We start from the raw sequence: 23,439 nt of genomic DNA on the forward strand, positions 1-23,439 counted from the left end.
GTTTGGAATTTTTCATTTATCGGGTATACCCCCCCGTATCGAATTTTTTCACCAAAAATTGATTTTTTTCGAAATCAAACTAAGTATACCAGCGTCTTATTTGGGTCACCTACATTACGAAAACACCGGGTTATAACAGGATCCGAGCAGAACTAAGGGAATGAGAGCACTTTGAAAATCGTGAAAAAAGTCGTTTTCGACGTCCGTTTTTGAGGCCAAAAATGGGCATCAAAAATGCCATATCTCAGCTATTAGAAGAGCTACGACCTTGCGGATGGTCTCGTTGGATTCAGAACGACAAAACTAAGACAAACCCGTTGGATTTTTCCCGATAGCTCCAATAGAAGCCGAGATATCGAAATTCAAAGTTTGGAATTTTTCATTTATCGGGTATACCCCCCCGTATCGAATTTTTTCACCAAAAATTGATTTTTTTCTAAATCAAACTAAGTATACCAGCGTCTTATTTGGGTCACCTACATTACGAAAACACCGGGTTATAACAGGATCCGAGCAGAACTAAGGGAATGAGAGCACTTTGAAAATCGTGAAAAAGTCGTTTTCGACGTCCGTTTTTGAGGCCAAAAAATGGGCATCAAAAATGCCATATCTCAGCTATTAGAAGAGCTACGACCTTGCGGATGGTCTTGTTGGATTCAGAACGACGAAACTAAGACAAAACCGTTGGAATTTTCCCGATAGCTCCAATAAAAGCCGAGATATCGAACTTCAAAGTTTGGAATTTTTCATTTTTCGGGTATACCCCCCCGTATCGAATTTTTTCACCAAAAATTGATTTTTTTCGAAATCAAACTAAGTATACCAGCGTCTTATTTGGGTCACCTACATTACGAAAACACCGGGTTTATAACAGGATCCGAGCAGAATTAAGGGAATGAGAGCACTTTGAAAATCGTGAAAAAGTCGTTTTCGACGTCCGTTTTTGAGGCCAAAAATGGGCATCAAAAATGCCATATCTCAGCTATTAGAAGAGCTACGACCTTGCGGATGGTCTCGTTGGATTCAGAACGACGAAACTAAGACAAAACCGCTGGAATTTTCCCGATATCTCCAATAGAAGCCGAGATATCGAACTTCAAAGTTTGGAATTTTTCATTTATCGGGTATACCCCCCCGTATCGAATTTTTTCACCAAAAATTGATTTTTTTCGAAATCAAACTAAGTATACCAGCGCCTTATTTGGGTCACCTAGATTATGAAAACACCGGGTTATAACAGGATCCGAGCAGAATTAAGGGAATGAGAGCACTTTGAAAATCGTGAAAAAGTCGTTTTCGACGTCCGTTTTTGAGGCCAAAAATGGGCATCAAAAATGCCATATCTCAGCTATTAGAAGAGCTACGACCTTGCGGATGGTCTCGTTGGATTCAGAACGACAAAACTAAGACAAACCCGTTGGATTTTTTCCCGATAGCTCCAATAGAAGCCGAGATATCGAACTTCAAAATTTGGAATTTTTCATTTATCGGGTATACGGGTATCGAATTTTTTCACCAAAAATTGATTTTTTTCGAAATCAAACTAAGTATACCAGCGTCTTATTTGGGTCACCTACATTACGAAAACACCGGGTTATAACAGGATCCGAGCAGAACTAAGGGAATGAGAGCACTTTGAAAATCGTGAAAAAGTCGTTTTCGACGTCCGTTTTTTGAGGCCAAAAATGGGCATCAAAAATGCCATATCTCAGCTATTAGAAGAGCTACGACCTTGCGGATGGTCTTGTTGGATTCAGAACGACGAAACTAAGACAAAACCGTTGGAATTTTCCCGATAGCTCCAATAGAAGCCGAGATATCGAACTTCAAAGTTTGGAATTTTTCATTTATCGGGTATACCCCCCCGTATCGAATTTTTTCACCAAAAATTGATTTTTTTCGAAATCAAACTAAGTATACCAGCGTCTTATTTGGGTCACCTAGATTATGAAAACACCGGGTTATAACAGGATCCGAGCAGAATTAAGGGAATGAGAGCACTTTGAAAATCGTGAAAAAGTCGTTTTCGACGTCCGTTTTTGAGGCCAAAAATGGGCATCAAAAATGCCATATCTTAGCTATTAGAAGAGCTACGACCTTGCGGATGGTCTCGTTGGATTCAGAACGACAAAACTAAGACAAACCCGTTGGATTTTTCCCGATAGCTCCAATAGAAGCCGAGATATCGAAATTCAAAGTTTGGAATTTTTCATTTATCGGGTATACGGGTATCGATTTTTTTTCACCAAAAATTGATTTTTTTCGAAATCAAACTAAGTATACCAGCGTCTTATTTGGGTCACCTACATTACGAAAACACCGGGTTATAACAGGATCCGAGCAGAATTAAGGGAATGAGAGCACTTTGAAAATCGTGAAAAAGTCGTTTTCGACGTCCGTTTTTGAGGCCAAAAATGGGCATCAAAAATGCCATATCTTAGCTATTAGAAGAGCTACGACCTTGCGGATGGTTTCGTTGGATTCAGAACGACAAAACTAAGACAAACCCGTTGGATTTTTCCCGATAGCTCCAATAGAAGCCGAGATATCGAAATTCAAAGTTTGGAATCTTTCATTTATCGGGTATACCCCCCCGTATCGAATTTTTTCACCAAAAATTGATTTTTTTCGAAATCAAACTAAGTATACCAGAAGCGTCTTATTTGGGTCACCTAGATTATGAAAACACCGGGTTATAACAGGATCCGAGCAGAATTAAGGGAATGAGAGCACTTTGGAAAATCGTGAAAAAGTCGTTTTCGACGTCCGTTTTTGAGGCCAAAAATGGGCATCAAAAATGCCATATCTTAGCTATTAGAAGAGCTACGACCTTGCGGATGGTCTCGTTGGATTCAGAACGACAAAACTAAGACAAACCCGTTGGGATTTTTCCCGATAGCTCCAATAGAAGCCGAGATATCGAAATTCAAAGTTTGGAATTTTTCATTTATCGGGTATACCCCCCCGTATCGAATTTTTTCACCAAAAATTGATTTTTTTCTAAATCAAACTAAGTATACCAGCGTCTTATTTGGGTCACCTACATTACGAAAACACCGGGTTATAACAGGATCCGAGCAGAACTAAGGGAATGAGAGCACTTTGAAAATCGTGAAAAAGTCGTTTTCGACGTCCGTTTTTGAGGCCAAAAATGGGCATCAAAAATGCCATATCTCAGCTATTAGAAGAGCTACGACCTTGCGGATGGTCTTGTTGGATTCAGAACGACGAACCTAAGACAAAACCGTTGGAATTTTCCCGATAGCTCCAATAGAAGCCGAGATATCGAACTTCAAAGTTTGGAATTTTTCATACACATCTCGTGAGAGTGTATCGAATTTTTTCACCAAAAAATTGATTTTTTTCGAAATCAAACTAAGTATACCAGCGTCTTATTTGGGTCACCTACATTACGAAAACACCGGGTTATAACAGGATCCGAGCAGAATTAAGGGAATGAGAGCACTTTGAAAATCGTGAAAAAGTCGTTTTCGACGTCCGTTTTTTGAGGCCAAAAATGGGCATCAAAAATGCCTTATCTCAGCTATTAGAAGAGCTACGACCTTGCGGATGGTCTCGTTGGATTCAGAACGACAAAACTAAGACAAACCCGTTGGATTTTTCCCGATAGCTCCAATAGAAGCCGAGATATCGAACTTCAAAATTTGGAATTTTTCATTTATCGGGTATACGGGTATCGATTTTTTTCACCAAAAATTGATTTTTTTCGAAATCAAACTAAGTATACCAGCGTCTTATTTGGGTCACCTACATTACGAAAACACCGGGTTATAACAGGATCCGAGCAGAATTAAGGGAATGAGAGCACTTTGAAAATCGTGAAAAAGTCGTTTTCGACGTCCGTTTTTGAGGCCAAAAATGGGCATCAAAAATGCCATATCTTAGCTATTAGAAGAGCTACGACCTTGCGGATGGTCTTGTTGGATCCAGAACGACGAAACTAAGACAAAACCGCTGGAATTTTCCCGATAGCTCCAATAGAAGCCGAGATATCGAACTTCAAAGTTTGGAATTTTTCATTTATCGGGTATACCCCCCCGTATCGAATTTTTTCACCAAAAATTGATTTTTTTCGAAATCAAACTAAGTATACCAGCGCCTTATTTGGGTCACCTAGATTATGAAAACACCGGGTTTATAACAGGATCCGAGCAGAATTAAGGGAATGAGAGCACTTTGAAAATCGTGAAAAAGTCGTTTTCGACGTCCGTTTTTGAGGCCAAAAATGGGCATCAAAAATGCCATATCTCAGCTATTAGAAGAGCTACGACCTTGCGGATGGTCTCGTTGGATTCAGAACGACGAAACTAAGACAAAACCGCTGGGATTTTCCCGATAGCTCCAATAGAAGCCGAGATACCGACCTTCAAAGTTTGGAATTTTTCATTTATCGGGTATACCCCCCCGTATCGAATTTTTTCACCAAAAATTGATTTTTTCGAAATCAAACTAAGTATACCAGCGCCTTATTTGGGTCACCTAGATTATGAAAACACCGGGTTATAACAGGATCCGAGCAGAATTAGGGAATGAGAGCACTTTGAAAATCGTGAAAAAGTCGTTTTCGACGTCCGTTTTTGAGGCCAAAAATGGGCATCAAAAATGCATATCTCAGCTATTAGAAGAGCTACGACCTTGCGGATGGTCTCGTTGGATTCAGAACGACAAACTAAGACAAACCCGTTGGATTTTTCCCGATAGCTCCAATAGAAGCCGAGATATCGAACTTCAAAGTTTGGAATTTTTCATTTATCGGGTATACCCCCCCGTATCGAATTTTTTCACCAAAAATTGATTTTTTTCGAAATCAAACTAAGTATACCAGCGTCTTATTTGGGTCACCTAGATTATGAAAACACCGGGTTATAACAGGATCCGAGCAGAATTAAGGGAATGAGAGCACTTTGAAAATCGTGAAAAAGTCGTTTTCGACGTCCGTTTTTGAGGCCAAAAATGGGCATCAAAAATGCCATATCTCAGCTATTAGAAGAGCTACGACTTGCGGATGGTCTCGTTGGATTCAGAACGACAAAACTAAGACAAACCCGTTGGATTTTTCCCGATAGCTCCAATAGAAGCCGAGATATCGAAATTCAAAGTTTGGAATTTTTCATTTATCGGGTATACGGGTATCGATTTTTTTCACCAAAAATTGATTTTTTTCGAAATCAAACTAAGTATACCAGCGTCTTATTTGGGTCACCTACATTACGAAAACACCGGGTTATAACAGGATCCGAGCAGAATTAAGGGAATGAGAGCACTTTGAAAATCGTGAAAAAGTCGTTTTCGACGTCCGTTTTTGAGGCCAAAAATAGGCATCAAAAATGCCATATCTCAGCTATTAGAAGAGCTACGACCTTGCGGATGGTCTTGTTTGGATCCAGAACGACGAAACTAAGACAAAACCGTTGGAATTTTCCCGATAGCTCCAATAGAAGCCGAGATACCGACCTTCAAAGTTTGGAATTTTTCATTTATCGGGTATACCCCCGTATCGAATTTTTTCACCAAAAATTGATTTTTTTCGAAATCAAACTAAGTATACCAGCGTCTTATTTGGGTCACCTACATTACGAAAACACCGGGTTATAACAGGATCCGAGCAGAATTAAGGGAATGAGAGCACTTTGAAAATCGTGAAAAAGTCGTTTTCGACGTCCGTTTTTGAGGCCAAAAATGGGCATCAAAAATGCCATATCTCAGCTATTAGAAGAGCTACGACCTTGCGGATGGTCTCGTTGGATTCAGAACGACAAAACTAAGACAAACCCGTTGGATTTTTCCCGATAGCTCCAATAGAAGCCGAGATATCGAACTTCAAAATTGGAATTTTTCATTTATCGGGTATACGGGTATCGAATTTTTTCACCAAAAATTGATTTTTTTCGAAATCAAACTAAGTAGACCAGCGTCTTATTTGGGTCACCTACATTACGAAAACACCGGGTTATAACAGGATCCGAGCAGAATTAAGGGAATGAGAGCACTTTGAAAATCGTGAAAAAGTCGTTTTCGACGTCCGTTTTTGAGGCCAAAAATGGGCATCAAAAATGCCATATCTCAGCTATTAGAAGAACTACGACCTTGCGGATGGTCTTGTTGGATTCAGAACGACGAAACTAAGACAAAACCGTTGGAATTTTGCCCGATAGCTCCAATAGAAGCCGAGATATCGAACTTCAAAGTTTGGAATTTTTTCATTTATCGGGTATACCCCCCCGTATCGAATTTTTTCACCAAAAATTGATTTTTTTCGAAATCAAACTAAGTATACCAGCGTCTTATTTGGGTCACCTAGATTATGAAAACACCGGGTTATAACAGGATCCGAGCAGAATTAAGGGAATGAGAGCACTTTGAAAATCGTGAAAAAGTCGTTTTCGACGTCCGTTTTTGAGGCCAAAAATGGGCATCAAAAATGCCATATCTTAGCTATTAGAAGAGCTACGACCTTGCGGATGGTCTCGTTAGATTCAGAACGACAAAACTAAGACAAACCCGTTGGATTTTTCCCGATAGCTCCAATAGAAGCCGAGATATCGAAATTCAAAGTTTGGAATTTTTCATTTATCGGGTATACGGGTATCGATTTTTTCACCAAAAATTGATTTTTTTCGAAATCAAACTAAGTATACCAGCGTCTTATTTGGGTCACCTACATTACGAAAACACCGGGTTATAACAGGATCCGAGCAGAATTAAGGGAATGAGAGCACTTTGAAAATCGTGAAAAAGTCGTTTTCGACGTCCGTTTTTGAGGCCAAAAATGGGCATCAAAAATGCCATATCTTAGCTATTAGAAGAGCTACGACCTTGCGGATGGTCTTGTTGGATCCAGAACGACGAAACTAAGACAAAACCGCTGGAATTTCCCGATAGCTCCAATAGAAGCCGAGATATCGAACTTCAAAGTTTGGAATTTTTCATTTATCGGGTATACCCCCCCGTATCGAATTTTTTCACCAAAAATTGATTTTTTTCGAATCAAACTAAGTATACCAGCGCCTTATTTGGGTCACCTAGATTATGAAAACACCGGGTTATAACAGGATCCGAGCAGAATTAAGGGAATGAGAGCACTTTGAAAATCGTGAAAAAGTCGTTTTCGACGTCCGTTTTTGAGGCCAAAAATGGGCATCAAAAATGCCATATCTCAGCTATTAGAAGAGCTACGACCTTGCGGATGGTCTCGTTGGATTCAGAACGACGAAACTAAGACAAAACCGCTGGGATTTTCCCGATAGCTCCAATAGAAGCCGAGATACCGACCTTCAAAGTTTGGAATTTTTCATTTATCGGGTATACCCCCCCGTATCGAATTTTTTCACCAAAAATTGATTTTTTTCGAAATCAAACTAAGTATACCAGCGCCTTATTTGGGTCACCTAGATTAAGAAAACACCGGGTTATAACAGGATCCGAGCAGATTAAGGGAATGAGAGCACTTTGAAAATCGTGAAAAAGTCGTTTTCGACGTCCGTTTTTGAGGCCAAAAATGGGCATCAAAAATGCCATATCTTAGCTATTAGAAGAGCTACGACCTTGCGGATGGTCTTGTTGATCCAGAACGACGAAACTTAGACAAAACCGCTGGAATTTTCCCGATAGCTCCAATAGAAGCCGAGATATCGAACTTCAAAGTTTGGAATTTTTTCATTTATCGGGTATACCCCCCCGTATCGAATTTTTTCACCAAAAATTGATTTTTTTCGAAATCAAACTAAGTATACCAGCGCCTTATTTGGGTCACCTAGATTATGAAAACACCGGGTTATAACAGGATCCGAGCAGAATTAAGGGAATGAGAGCACTTTGAAAATCGTGAAAAAGTCGTTTTCGACGTCCGTTTTTGAGGCCAAAAATGGGCATCAAAAATGCCATATCTCAGCTATTAGAAGAGCTACGACCTTGCGGATGGTCTCGTTGGATTCAGAACGACAAAACTAGACAAACCCGTTGGATTTTTCCCGATAGCTCCAATAGAAGCCGAGATATCGAACTTCAAAGTTTGGAATTTTTCATTTATCGGGTATACCCCCCCGTATCGAATTTTTTCACCAAAAATTGATTTTTTTCGAAATCAAACTAAGTATACCAGCGTCTTATTTGGGTCACCTAGATTATGAAAACACCGGGTTATAACAGGATCCGAGCAGAATTAAGGGAATGAGAGCACTTTGAAAATCGTGAAAAAGTCGTTTTCGACGTCCGTTTTTGAGGCCAAAAATGGGCATCAAAAATGCCATATCTCAGCTATTAGAAGAGCTACGACCTTGCGGATGGTCTCGTTGGATCCAGAACGACGAAACTAAGACAAAACCGTTGGAATTTTCCCGATAGCTCCAATAGAAGCCGAGATACCGACCTTCAAAGTTTGGAATTTTTCATTTATCGGGTATACGGGTATCGATTTTTTTCACCAAAAATTGATTTTTTTCGAAATCAAACTAAGTATACCAGCGACTTATTTGGGTCACCTACATTACGAAAACACCGGGTTATAACAGGATCCGAGCAGAATTAAGGGAATGAGAGCACTTGAAAATCGTGAAAAAGTCGTTTTCGACGTCCGTTTTTGAGGCCAAAAATAGGCATCAAAAATGCCATATCTCAGCTATTAGAAGAGCTACGACCTTGCGGATGGTCTTGTTGGATCCAGAACGACGAAACTAAGACAAAACCGTTGGAATTTTCCCTGATAGCTCCAATAGAAGCCGAGATACCGACCTTCAAAGTTTGGAATTTTTCATTTATCGGGTATACCCCCCGTATCGAATTTTTTCACCAAAAATTGATTTTGTTCGAAATCAAACTAAGTATACCAGCCGTCTTATTTGGGTCACCTACATTACGAAAACACCGGGTTATAACAGGATCCGAGCAGAATTAAGGGAATGAGAGCACTTTGAAAATCGTGAAAAAGTCGTTTTCGACGTCCGTTTTTGAGGCCAAAAATGGGCATCAAAAATGCCATATCTCAGCTATTAGAAGAGCTACGACCTTGCGGATGGTCTCGTTGGATTCAGAACGACGAAACTAAGGACAAAACCGTTGGAATTTTCCCGATAGCTCCAATAGAAGCCGAGATATCGACCTTCAAAGTTTGGAATTTTTCATTTATCGGGTATACCCCCCGTATCGAATTTTTTCACCAAAAATTGATTTTTTTCGAAATCAAACTAAGTATACCAGCGTCTTATTTGGGTCACCTAGATTATGAAAACACCGGTTTATAACAGGATCCGAGCAGAATTAAGGAATGAGAGCACTTTGAAAATCGTGAAAAAGTCGTTTTCGACGTCCGTTTTTGAGGCCAAAAATGGGCATCAAAAATGCCATATCTCAGCTATTAGAAGAGCTACGACCTTGCGGATGGTCTTGTTGGATTCAGAACGACGAACCTAAGACAAAACCGTTGGAATTTTCCCGATAGCTCCAATAGAAGCCGAGATATCGAACTTCAAAGTTTGGAATTTTTTCATTTATCGGGTATACGGGTATCGAATTTTTTCACCAAAAATTGATTTTTTTCGAAATCAAACTAAGTATACCAGCGTCTTATTTGGGTCACCTACATTACGAAAACACCGAGTTATAACAGGATCCGAGCAGAATTAAGGGAATGAGAGCACTTTGAAAATCGTGAAAAAGTCGTTTTCGACGTCCGTTTTTGAGGCCAAAAATGGCATCAAAATGCCATATCTCAGCTATTAGAAGAGCTACGACCTTGCGGATGGTCTCGTTGGATTCAGAACGACGAAACTAAGACAAAACCGCTGGAATTTTCCCGATAGCTCCTATAGAAGCCGAGATATCGAACTTCAAAGTTTGGAATTTTTCATTTATCGGGTATACCCCCCCGTATCGAATTTTTTCACCAAAAATTGATTTTTTTCGAAATCAAACTAAGTATACCAGCGTCTTATTTGGGTCACCTAGATTACGAAAACACCGGGTTATAACAGGATCCGAGCAGAACTAAGGGAATGAGAGCACTTTGAAAATCGTGAAAAAGTCGTTTTCGACGTCCGTTTTTGAGGCCAAAAAATGGGCATCAAAAATGCCATATCTCAGCTATTAGAAGAGCTACGACCTTGCGGATGGTCTCGTTGGATTCTGAAGGACGAAACTAAGACAAAACCGTTGGAATTTTCCCGATAGCTCCAACAGAAGCCTAGATATCAACCTTCAAAGTTTGGAATTTTTCATTTTTCGGGTATACGGGTATCGAATTTTTTCACCAAAAATTTATTTTTTTCGAAATCAAACTAAGTATACCAGCGTCTTATTTGGGTCACCTAGATTACGAAAACACCGGGTTATAACAGGATCCGAGCAGAACTAAGGGAATGAGAGCACTTTGAAAATCGTGAAAAAGTCGTTTTCGACGTCCGTTTTTGAGGCCAAAAATGGGCATCAAAAATGCCATATCTCAGCTATTAGAAGAGCTACGACCTTGCGGATGGTCTTGTTGAATTCAGAACGACGAAACTAAGACAAAGCCGTTGGAATTTTCCCGATAGCTCTAATAGAAGCCGAGATATCGACCTTCAAAGTTTGGAATTTTTCATTTTTCGTGTATACGGGTATCGAATTTTTTCACCAAAAATTGATTTTTTTCGAAATCAAACTAAGTATACCAGCGTCTTATTTGGGTCACCTAGATTACGAAAACACCGGGTTATAACAGGATCCGAGCAGAATTAAGGGAATGAGAGCACTTTGAAAATCCTGAAAAAGTCGTTTTCGACGTCCGTTTTTGAGGCCAAAAATGGGCATCAAAAACGCCATATCTCAGCTATTACAAGAGCTACGACCTTGCGGATAGTCTCGTTGGATTCAGAACGACGAAACTAAGACAAAACCGTTGGAATTTTCCCGATAGCTTCTATAGAAGCCGAGATATCAGTCTTCAAAGTATGGGTTTTTTCGTTTTTCACCCACATCACAAAAACACCAGGTTACAACGGGATTTCGAGGAGAAAGAAATGAAAACACTTTAAAAATTCAGAAAACAGTCATTTGTCGTCTTCGTTTTTGAGTGTGTGTGCGTGTGTTGAGGGAAAAAGAGAAAGTGGCTGGGAGGGCTTTTACCGGGTGTCCTAGGGAGGCTGGTCATCATGGTCAACGACAAGGATGGAAAATGTGTGTATGTGTATTTCTACCTTTGTTAAAGTCCTAAAATCTTTTCTATTTAAGTTTGAAATTCCGTTAAAAAAAAGATTTGATATGGAATTTTCTGGTATTGGCTTAAATTTAAACAGTTCGCCATGGAATTTTATTTTTCTAATAAAATTTTCTGATTTTCAAACTTAAGTCATGCCTATAGTAATTAATTGGCTCACCTGGATGGACGAGTAGATACCTGAAACAACAGTAAACAACACGTTAATTATATGTTTTACACGTCAATTAAATAGGGAACAAACTTTGTGTGAGGTGGACGGTCTTTAACTACCAAATATGCAAATATATAGACAAAATAAATAAGGTAAAAAGCCACCATGAAATTTAATTCACCTTTTCAAGGTATATTTCACCGCCTTATCGTCTACTTCACAGGTCCCCTTCTGTCCACGTCCTGAGAACTTGCTCCCTTGAGACCAGATCTGCTACTCTCACTTTTGACACTACACATGGAAGAAAGAGAAAGAAAATTGTAACAAAAAATATTATTGGTGGGAGAAAGGATATTTTGTTAAAAAATAGAGGAGTTTACTTACTTCACTTACTAATAACCAACCATCTGAAGAGTCTTCGTGACCAGAAGCGTCACACATCTCGTGAGAGTGAAAAGAGAAATTAATTTGACTAAAGAACAACCGGATTGAGTCAACGGTTACTTACCACAAAAATTGTGGCGGGTTTGGTTTCTATCACCGGAGTCCTAGTTGGATTGTGGGACCCTCAGGCACCTGGAAAAATGTTTCCATAAGTCATTTATTTCATCCAAAGTTATTAGTGTTAAGTTACTCACTTTATCGATTTAAGGTGGACTCCGCTGATACGGTTCATCCAAAAAGAGAAATAGTTCAATATTAGCTTCCAAAAACAAATAGTACACAAGTCTGGATCTCGTGAAGGTCTTCATTCGTTTACATCATCTTTCCAAGTTGGATGGCGTCTGTTTTTTTAGGTCCTTGGGATCAACTCTGGAGTTGTGCCACGTCAGCTTATATCTGGAAAAAAAAATATTTACGGTGACATTTTTGATGGTTAGGAGGGGAGAAGTTACCTCAATGATTTCATCTTATGGGTCTTTATATATATCACATGAGCCCTATTTGAAACTGGGATGTAGAAGAAGATATTTACACTAATATATTTTTTTTTTTTCTTAATTATAAGGATGGCATCTTTGATTTGAAAAACAGGAGCAAAATTATGATAATCGTACAAATTATAGCTATGATGACAATTATCATGAAGGTTGTTGAAGAGTCGTGGTAAACTTCATTTCTAAGAAAATTGAAAGGGCTTTTAGCACGTTCGCTGCCGAACTAAAATATTGAAATCTGGTCTCTGGGGCCAAAATCCATTTTAGCTAGAGGATACATATTGAAAGCATTTCGCATATACAGTTTTACTGAACAGTTCATAATTTTCCAGTTTAGATTTTCAGTTTTTTTTGTGATATACCGTAAACGATACACTTGCTAAACAGTAATCATTTTAGAGCGGTACGCCGGGTGTATCATCTATGAAACACTTGTGTAATATGTTTACTTTATATAATTTATATAAAATGTGTATTATACAGTGACCGCCTAAAGTTCCGCATAATTTCGATAAAAATTAGAGACATGATTTTTTGAGAAAACGCTCGGACCCGTCGATTTTTATTTTAAGTTACGCATTATTTCACATAAATTTTTGTATACAGGGTGGAACAAAAAAAAAGATATGACGTCATCGGTCATTTTTTTAAATGGAATGCTATATATTTTATTGCATTTATGAAATATAGGCGAAATTCCAAGCAAGTTTCGTATAACACACCTTATCTCAAAACTCAACTGTTTCAGAAATATTTACATTTAAATAATAAGAAAACAAATGTGTACGTCTATTTAGAAATTAAGCTAAAATGGAGGATAAAAATAATGTTGATAAACACTGCCAGTTGTTTCTATTTCCATGGTTGCATTTGTAAAGAATCTCCATTTTTGAATGTCACTGTCAGTTCGAAAATTAATAGTTTTTATCAGAATAAATTATGGCTAATTTAACGGAAACCCAACGAATTGAAATTTTGATGATGCTAGGGTACGGGGATCGAGTGCGCACGCAAAAAGAAGTAAGTGAACTGTTTAATGCCAAATACCCAAACCACAGCTTAACTACAAAATTCCATAGTTAAGCTGTGCCCAAACCATCCTATTTCTCAGTCAACAGTTAGTAGAATAGAGCACAAATTCATAACTTCAGGTCATGTTAGGGATTTGTCAAGATCAGGTCGTCCAAAAATTTCTGAAGAAACAAAACTAAACGTTCTGCTCTCTGTCGAAGAAAATCCAAAGAATGCAACTTTACAAATTTCAGTTGATAATAATATAGCCGGAACGTCAGTAAGACGCATTTTAAAAGCAAATTAATACCACCCTTATAAAATTAGACTAATAAGGGAGAGTTGGGTAATGGTGCGCGGTGGGTAATCGTGCGCACCATGATATTTTGTATTTCGCGGGCTATCCGAAACGCTAAACCAGTGCTGCTCTCTGCAACGGAGTGCCTAAAATGTGTGCGCGACCGTTGACGGCGTTGGCGACATTAGTGTGTTTACGATCGCCGAGAGGTTAACCGATTGAATTTTTCTTTGTTTTTTATAAGTTTTCGGGGTCAGAAAATAAAACGGTAAGTCCATAATTTTTGTCCAATCGTTTTACATTACTTATATTTGTAAAATCTAGAGTATTGTGAATATTTAGGCACCTTTAAATCATACATTGTTTATATGTTGCTAAGAAGTAATAGTACTATTTAATGTTTTCAGATGCCTAGAAATTACACACGAAAGACTGATATCCTTTCTTATACGATGGAAACCTTGCAAAAAGCCCTAGATGCTATAAGGACCGACGGAAGAAAAATTAGGGAAGTAGGAAGATTCTTTAAAATACCAGAATCTACCCTTAGAAAAAAGCTGTTGGAAGATGATCTTAAACTACCTCGATTGGGCCGTAAAACTGTATTCTCTAAAGAAATAGAGTGTGAATTAAAAGATTATGTTCTGCTGCTTTCAAAATTGTTTTTTGGGTTGACACCTGATGGTCTTAGAAGGCTTGCATTTAGGTATGCAGAACAAAATAATATTATTCACAACTTTAATCGAGAAAAGGGACTAGCTGGAAAAGCATGGCTTTATGGATTTCTAAAAAGATTTCCCGAGATAAAACTGCGACAGCCTGAGGGCACGAGTTTAAATTGGATTTCATCTTTTAATAAAGAATCTGTAGAACTATTTTATTCTAACCTTAAAATTCTTATGCAAAAGTTTAAATTTTAACCAAGCAGAATATTTAACATGGACGAAACAGGCATTACAACGGTTCAAGCTAAATGTCCGAAAATTTATGGTGCCACAGGAGTAAAAAAAGTGGGCTCTGCTATATCTGCTGAAAGGGGAAGGACAATAACTGGAGTTTTTTGTATGAGCGCTGCAGGGAATTACATCCCCCCCATGCTCATATATCCCCGAGTAAGAATGCCAACAACTCTGCAAAAAATGGACCCTTAGGTGCCTTGTACAAATGTTCAAAGAACGGTTGGATCAACTCTGAGCTATTTGTTGAGTGGTTGTCTCATTTTGCAAAACATGCAAAGCCTACTGCATCTGATCCTGTCATATTGGTTTTAGACAACCATTCAAGCCATATTTCGATTTCGGCTTATAATTTTTGTAAAGGAAATATTAATATGGTTTCTCTTCCTCCCCACACCTCAGATCGTCTTCAGCCATTGGATCTATCTTTTTTTAGTCCACTTAAAAATGCTCGCTATAGAGAATACGATCTTCATTTATCTACTTCTGGACATCAAAAATAACAAAATATGACGTATCTGAATTATTAAACAGAGCATTCATGAAAGTCGCCAGAGAAAGATGTCTCAGGGTTCCGCACTTCAGGAATTTATCCACTAAATCCAGACAGATTTAGTGAGGATGATTTTACCCCTTCTAGGCAAAACACAAATTGCACTGTTGTTAGCAGCGACGAAAATTACCCACCCTTATTCAGACCAGAAGCTAATGTTTCATTGCCAAATAGTTGATCCAGAAGAAAAGGATTCTTTGCCAGAGGCTAGACAAACATCTTTAATTGACTGTAACAATCCTCGGCCAGGTACATCGAAAGAGAACTCTTTCCTTCCTATGGCTCCTATACCAACAAAAAAAGTTATGAAAGGAGTTAAAAAAAATGCTAAAAAAAGCAATGTTCAAAAATTCTTACAAGCACTCCGGTTAGGGAAGAACTAGAAATCGCTGACGAAAAGAAGAGAGTAAGAGAAGAAAACTTAAAGGAAAAAGGAAAATCACTGCAAAAGAAAACTATAAGACAATGTTTTGAAGAAGAAACACAAGATACAAAAACACTTAAAGGAAAACAATAAAGAAAGAGAGCGGCCACACCTGAGACATCCGATGATTCATTGGAAAATGAATTGTCTGAGATATGCGACGATGATGAGTTAGACGATATTGATAAATTTAACTTCATGCCGCCTTCTCCAAAAACTCCCTCAAAACCCAACGAGATATGTTGTATTTGTGGAAAAGTTGGCAAAAATCAAGAACTATGGTATCGCTGTGTTATGTGTGCTTCTTGGAACCACGCAGCCTGCACGTCTACTGATACTCCAGAAAATTACATCTGCGACTACTGTTTAAATTAAGGCTTTATACTGCTGTTTAAATATTACTACTAAAAAATTAACTACTTTAAATGTTAATATTTAAAAATAAATAATTTTTTTAAACAGATATTTTCTGCGCACGATTACCTAACCCTTGCGCATCATTGCCCGTCGGGACGGGTAATTATGCGCAAATGGTTTTTTTATTTTTGTTTAATTTTATACTTGCGTAGTTGGTTTTTTTTTAAATAACATTTTACATATATGTATATACATTAATAAGTAATACATCTCATACCATTTTTAAAACTAATTTATATGTTATAGGCTCGCCACAAATACAATTTTTGCTTAACTGCGCACCATTCCCCAACTCTCCCTTACACGAATTAAATGAGGACGATCCTGATAGAAGAAACTTCAATTTTGCGAGCAAATTATGAACATTTGCGATAATAACCGTCAGTTTATGTTATGAGTTTTGTTTTCGGATGAAGCAACTTTTTGTTTAAACGGTGTCGTAAATCGGCAAAATTATCGGTACTGGTCTGGTCAGTCCACACTGGGCAACTGAGGCTCATACACAGTACCGTAAATCTATTAATGTTTGGGCCATGCTTTTTCGAAGAAAACTTAACAGGACAACGCTATTTGAATTTTTTTCAAGAAGATCTTATCCCTGCTTTGGCTGCCCTAAACCCAGACGAACAAGAACCAGACAGTGTTTCCAGGAAGATGGATAGGACGAAGAGGGCCAATAGAGTGGCCGGCCAGGTCACCAGACCAAAATCCCTAAGACTATTTTCTATGGGGGTACCTGAAAAGTTTATAATAAGAAGCCAAACAACGTAGAAGGTTTGAAAAATAGAATTAGATATGAAATTAGACGTATATCACCCGAAATAATTGATAGTGTTTTACATGAGTTTGTAAACCGTCTTGCTTTCTGCCAAAGGTCAAACGCAGGAGTTTTCAGAAGTCTCTTGGATCTAATGGGCAGTGTGGACTCCGCAATAAAAGATCATTTTAGCAGTGGTAGTGCTTTCAAAGGACATTCCAAGACAATACAAAATGAACTTTTAGATTGTATGTTAGAGGTGTGCTAAGATGAAATACTAGCGCAAATTGATATGTCCAAGTTTATTGCCATTATAGCCGATGATACCACTGACATTTCTGGAAAAACGCAGACCTGCCTTGTAGTTAGGTATGAACACAAAGGGAAGATATATGAAAGATTCTGGTCATTTGTCAATCCAAGTGGACAAGACGCAGATGCTATTTCGACTGTCATTATGGAAGCACTGAATTTAATGGTGAAAAATAATGTACAGAAAGTTATTTCCCAAAGCTACGATGGAGCAGCTGTAATGTCTGGAAAAATGCGAAACTTTAGGCGGTCACTGTATATGGAACTGCATTACTGTCGGCATATTGAAATAAAACCAAATTTTTAAACGTTTCTCTACTTTTGTCCGATAGTATATACTACGTTCAATTTATCCAAAAAGTTCTAATTTTAAATGAGGTACCTTAAGAATTGAAAGTGAAATCGGTCCTGGTGGGAAAATATCATCTGGTATCTAGGTAGTACCTATATATCTGGAACCACCTGAAAACTTTCTGAAAGTCTGGATCTTTGGAAAGTCTTTGCCGGTTTGCATGGCCTTTAGGGCTGTTTCCATTTTACGATTGTGAACACTGGATTTGTCCCAACAGAATTTAAATCTGGAAAAAACAAAAAAGAATTTATAGTAAAATTTTTAATGGGTAAGATGCTAAGATGGGGGCTTACCTCTAATTTTTACTAGGTATTTCATTTGTTTCTATCACCGGAGTTTTACTTGGGTGGTACTTGTGTTTACCTAGAAAAAATGTTTATATTTCGTTTAAAAATAATAAAAAAATAATAAATTAATATACAGGGAGTTTTATTAATTATAAAATGTATTTTCAGTTTATTCTGATTAAAATTCTTAAGATACAAAATTTTTACGTTGAAATTAAATGTAAGTATGTATGGTGGCATAAAACATGTACAAAGTTATTACTTATATTTTTTCCACCCCTTTTAATATTTTTGGACCGCTCCATGTAAAAAATTGTAGTCATTAAGGGTAAGTGTGCGCAGTGGGAAAGTGTGCGCATATATCTTTACGAAAATAGTAGGGAGCGGAGTTCCGTTGCCATGCAAATCAGTACGGCTAAATCACCTTTAAGAAGCAGGTGTGCGGTCGGTTATTACCGTCTTTCTTTTTCAACCACGAGCATAATATAAATTTTAACCTATTTCTTAAAATTTTTGGGCAATTTTCTTTTTGTGTTATAGGTTGTGTATAAAGATAAATCCGGTAAGTTTTAATTTAGTAAATTCTAGTTGCGATCCTATAGGTTTGAAATCTTGAGTTTAGTTGTGGGATGGGATCGAAGGAATAAAAACAAACGTCACTTTATGTACTGGCCAACGTTTCGCAATAATTTTATTGCTTCATCAGGGCCCTAAGGTAACAAAAAAGACACAATAAAAAAGGATTATTATATATAAACAAAATTTAACTTTTTGGGGTTATGTTGATACCACCAAAAAAGGAGAAAAAAACAGAAAAACCAAAAAAAAAAAACAAAATCTTAGATTTGAATTAAAAAAAATACACAACAAAAAAAAAAATTATAAAATTGCTTACAACCAGACTATCTTCCTAGAACCATTTAGTTTTGGTTCTTATCACTAAAAAGAATGCGTCTATTGTGTTCTCGCATACCCGGTTTTTCTGGCTAGATGCTAAATTATTATTGTACACCGTAGAATCAATTTTAAAGCAACTGTCTGTGATACAACCCATCATTTTAAACCGTTTTTGTTAAAGGAAAAAAAAAAGAAGAATATTTTATACATTCTATGTTACCTGTGTGTTCCTGTAAACATGATTTTTTATGACAAGCAAAATCACACTGTTATGTAAGCAATTTTATCATTTTTTTTTTTTTTTGTGTATTTTTTTTAATTCAAATCTAAGATTTTGTTGTTTTTTTTTTTTTTGGTTTTTCTGTTTTTTTTTTCTCCTTTTTTTAATGGTATCAACATAACCCCAAAAAGTTAAATTTTGTTTATATATAATAATCCTTTTTTATTGTGTCTTTTTTGTTACCTTAGGGCCCTGATGAAGCAATAAAATTATTGCGAAACGTTGGCCAGTACATAAAGTGACGTTTGTTTTTATTCCTTCGATCCCATCCCACAACTAAACTCAAGATTTAATTTAGTGTATAGAAGGTTCAATAGAGAATAATTTACTTCCATTGGATTTTTATATGTTTTTCTTATTTTTAAAATTTTTATACTTTATCTTTTTGTTGTTGTCTGGGGTAAGTGTACGCAGGGTATACGCGCATAAGTATACGCGCGCACACTTGCCCCGTCTTTTTCCATTTACTTATATTTCTTTATTTTTTAGCAAAATGCCCCGAAAATAGCAAAGAAAAAAAACCAGAAAAAACGTTAGTGACTCAAGCCCAAATAGACTAAGGGAGAAACCTGATTGGTCAAGGTGTTAGCCAAAGAAGAGCCGCAGAACGAGTTGGAATTAGTGAGTCAGCTTTAAGAAAAAGACCGGCCTTAAAGTCTGTTGCAGTTTCGCTAGGCCGCTTTAGACCGACATTTACTGACGAGCAAAAGCGCGAAATCGCTGAGTATTGCTTAGCTATAGACAATATGTTTTATAATATTACGATCCACCCCTTACGCAGATTAGTTTTTCAATATGCCGAAATTAACAATATTCGTAATCGATTTAACAAAGTTTCTAAGATGGCAGGACGCGATTGGGTTGCAGAATTCCTGAAAAGACACCAGCAATTGGGCCTACGCCAATCAACGCCTACAAGTCTTGCCAGAGCGATAGGATTTAATAAGGCTCAAGTGGATAGATTTTTCATAAATTTAAATCTGCTTTATGAAAAAATAAATTTGATGCTAATCGTGTTTACAACATGGATAAAACTGGGATTAGCACAGTACCAAGGAAAACACCTAGAGTAGTGTCAGCAAAGGGCAAAAAAGTAGTAGGTAAGGTTGTATCTGCAGAAAGAGACATAACAGTAACAGCGATATGTTGCATGAGCGCTACTGGTCAATATGTTTTATCCCGCTTTGATTTTTCCCAGGAAAAGGATGAAAGGTGAACTTCTTGATGCAGGGCCAACTGGCTGTGTTGATATGGTATCCGACTCAGGATATATAAACACAGACTTGTTTAGGCAGTGGCTGTATCACTTTAAGGATCATGCCCGTCCCCAAAAAGAAGCGCCAGTTTTATTAATATTGGATAACCATTCATCGCACATCAACCTAGAGGCACCAAATTATTGCAGACAATTGGGAATTGAAATTCTTACACTTTCTCCAGACACCATTCTGTAAAATGTTAGCGCTGGATGAATCAACATCCTGGAAGAGCAATAACGCAGTACCAGATAGCGGGCCTTTTTAACGAGGCCTACAAACAAGTAGCAACAGTTGGGAATGCTGCATCTGGTTTTTCTGTCACTGGGATATTTCCGTTTAATGACGGCATTTTCCAAGAACCCGACTTTCTGCCCGCTTCGGTAACTGATGTTGAAAATATTCGTCAGCAAGAGGAGATAACCAAAACCAACAACGCTGAGGAATTAAATGAAACAACCGAACTTCCTGCGACCAATGAGGAGAAGGTAGATGACTATGTAGCTCTGATCACTATTAGCCCTTTTCCAAAAGCATCAGTTTCGCAAAAGAGAAAAAGAAAGGCTCAAACATCTGAAATTGTCACATCAAGTTCTTTTAAAGAAGACTTAAAGAAAAAAGTAATAAAAAAGAAAAAAATTATGAATTTGCGCAGTGTTTCTCCCCAAGCGGGACCGTCTACTCTAAAAAAAGAGACGTAAAAAAGAAAATTTTAACTGAAAATATAAAACAATATTTTTGCCCACTTTGCAGTGAAAAATTTGAAGAGCCTCCGAGTGTAAATTGGATTCAGTGTTCCAAGTGTTCGGATGAATCATGCACATCGTACGAAACTGGAATTTTTGTGTGCGATTTGTGTCAATTAACTAGTGCGTAAACTTATACCTAAAGCTGCGAACACTTACCCTTATTCGCAGACAAGTGTGCGCAAACTGCCTTAAAAACTTTTTTTTGTATTATCTGAGAAATGTTTAAGTTTAACTGTATATTATATTTATGTATTTATTAGGCATACCTAAACGTAATAAATATTCTTTTTATACAATTTTGACTTTTTTATTTTTTATTTTATGCGATAAAAAACACAAAAGTGCGCACACTTCCCCCAATCGACAATGTAAAAGTGTAGTGTTATGTATACAGAGTGTTTCTTAAATGGGACACCAAGTTTTTTCATTTCCCAAATGGTAGGTCTTTTTATTCTTATTTAAAAAAAGGTCTTTATATTAACATTTGATTCAGCCCTTAATCATTTACTTCAAAAATAAAATTAATTAAGCATTCATAAATTTATAAATTTTTTATTAAAGAGGAATAAAAAGACTTAAGTTACTTCTTAAAAAAATAAAATACATAGTGTCGCATTTAAAAAATGTCTCTTTTGTACAACAGCCTGTATCTATAACACTATACAGGGTGTTGTGCAATAGTTCGCTAGCTATAGTTCGCGCAAATTGATTGTTGAAAATCAAAATCATTTGGAACTGAACAGCGCCAAATCTCCTGAAAATTTGTAGGTCTCCATTTTTAGGGGCTCTTTTCATTTTCTGTCTCAAAAATTATGTAAATCTAATTGTATAAAATTTTGGTTTTTTCGCATTTTTTCAATACAATTAACCGTTTTTGAGAAAATCGCTGGAGGAGCATTATTAAACCCGACAATCAAATTAGAAAAACCAAGTCATTTTCGTTTTTTTGTGTGGCTGCTTTAATTTTTGTCAAATCAAATTAATTGTACCGAAAAAATGCAAGAAACTCTTAAAATGTTTGCAATGAATTTTGTAATATCCAGTATATTCGTAGACATTCCATGTTTACTTTTACAATGGTATAACAGTTTTTATACCAAAAAAGTGAAGGGAGGTGGAAAAATATAAGAAATGACTCTGTACATACCAATTGTACAACATAGGTAATGAAAACACTATGTTGTGTGGTGTGATCGCTACGTGATGTGATCTTATACCGAAATGCATAACTCTTAAAACATGATTGGCATTTATTTTGTGGATTAAAGACTTCTTCACTATTAGTACAAACTACACATTTGACGTAACACTGGATCCGTATTCGATATGAAACGCAATAATTTAAACGAGACGTAATTGTTTTCGACCCGTTGCTGATACATAAAAAAATGATATCTATCCTACGTGGCCCGGGCCGACGAGGCATGGAATTCTAAATAAAGGAATTTCATGCAAAAAAATGCATTCTACTTTTGGTGGTAATGTAAATAAAAATGATTATATTCGCGTCCAGTCCGAATATGTTATTATAATTTACTACGTAGTGCGCCCCTGATTAAAAATAACATAACGATTTTTATTTTTACTTGTGTTAATATGGAAAAACATAAGAAAGAAGTTAGCGATAGGTCTAGCAGTGGGATTCCCTGATCACGACGTTCCATAACAGGGCCGTAAAATTAAAACAACGGTCTCGAAATTCGCGGCCCTCGTCTAATAGTGGTCGTGCAAATTTGACGTGCAGTCATGCAATTCAGTTGCGATGTTCTAGATCTCATTAGCGTGGAGAACGTTCCGTATATTAATACTTTTACGGTACTACTACGGTGTGACAGATATCACTGTCATTTGGCGACGTTGGCAAGACTGTTGGTTATTTTTAACATCATCGATTTGACATCTGTCACTTGTCGTTGTCATTTTGAAGAATTATTACAGAAAGAGAATACCACGAACTTAATAAATACATATACCTGGACCGCTTATGCATATGGCCACCATACCCAAAAATGACAACTGCTTGGTGGCCGCCATTTTTATAGTGGTTGCGTCGTTTTGATCTTGGTCACTCTAAACATTTTCAATGTTACCAACAAAAAATGTATAACGGTAATGAAGTTCACGACGTTGACGTTTGACGCGTGACTTGTCACGTCAACTAAATTTATTTTTTCATTGACATTGTTTTAAAACCATCATTGGGATTCTAAAATCACGACTCGACACGATCACTCGCTATGACTGATTCTAAATAACATTTTCAATTGTGAGTATAGCGGATTGCCTAAATTTTGACGAGTTGTAAACGACACGGTTGGATATGTCGTCTGCATCAGGCATAGCTTCCTTCTTATTGAATACGTCGATAATGTATCAGCATACGTTTACTGTTTCTCAAAACCGAATTATTGTGAATTGTCTTATTTTGATTTAAAAATCGCAGCCAATAGTATTCAGACTTGGACTGGACACCTAGCGGCGAGAGCTTCTTATAAGGTTTATTGAATATTTGGGAAGATGCGCAACCTTATGGACGAAAATGTACCTTCAAATATACCCGACAGTATAAAGACGTTTGCCGACGTCACG

The 23,439-nt window shown here is 37.2% G+C and overlaps 2 long non-coding RNA genes across 2 annotated transcripts; both read right to left on the reverse strand.

Annotated features, from left to right (window-relative positions):
- Positions 1-874: 874 nt before the first annotated feature.
- Positions 875-9,192, reverse strand: LOC126749399 (uncharacterized). Its single transcript, XR_007665055.1, has 3 exons — positions 9,119-9,192; positions 3,564-3,656; positions 875-1,367 (listed from the first exon to the last, which is right to left on the reverse strand). It is a non-coding gene; the product is annotated as an uncharacterized LOC126749399 (long non-coding RNA).
- A 2,678-nt stretch (positions 9,193-11,870) lies between these two features.
- LOC126749401 (uncharacterized) lies at positions 11,871-17,601 on the reverse strand. Its single transcript, XR_007665056.1, has 3 exons — positions 17,412-17,601; positions 12,002-12,203; positions 11,871-11,939 (listed from the first exon to the last, which is right to left on the reverse strand). It is a non-coding gene; the product is annotated as an uncharacterized LOC126749401 (long non-coding RNA).
- Positions 17,602-23,439: the final 5,838 nt, after the last annotated feature.

Source organism: Anthonomus grandis (genome assembly GCF_022605725.1).
Source record: "Anthonomus grandis grandis chromosome 1 unlocalized genomic scaffold, icAntGran1.3 Chromosome35, whole genome shotgun sequence".
NCBI classification, from domain to species: Eukaryota; Metazoa; Arthropoda; class Insecta; order Coleoptera; family Curculionidae; genus Anthonomus; species Anthonomus grandis.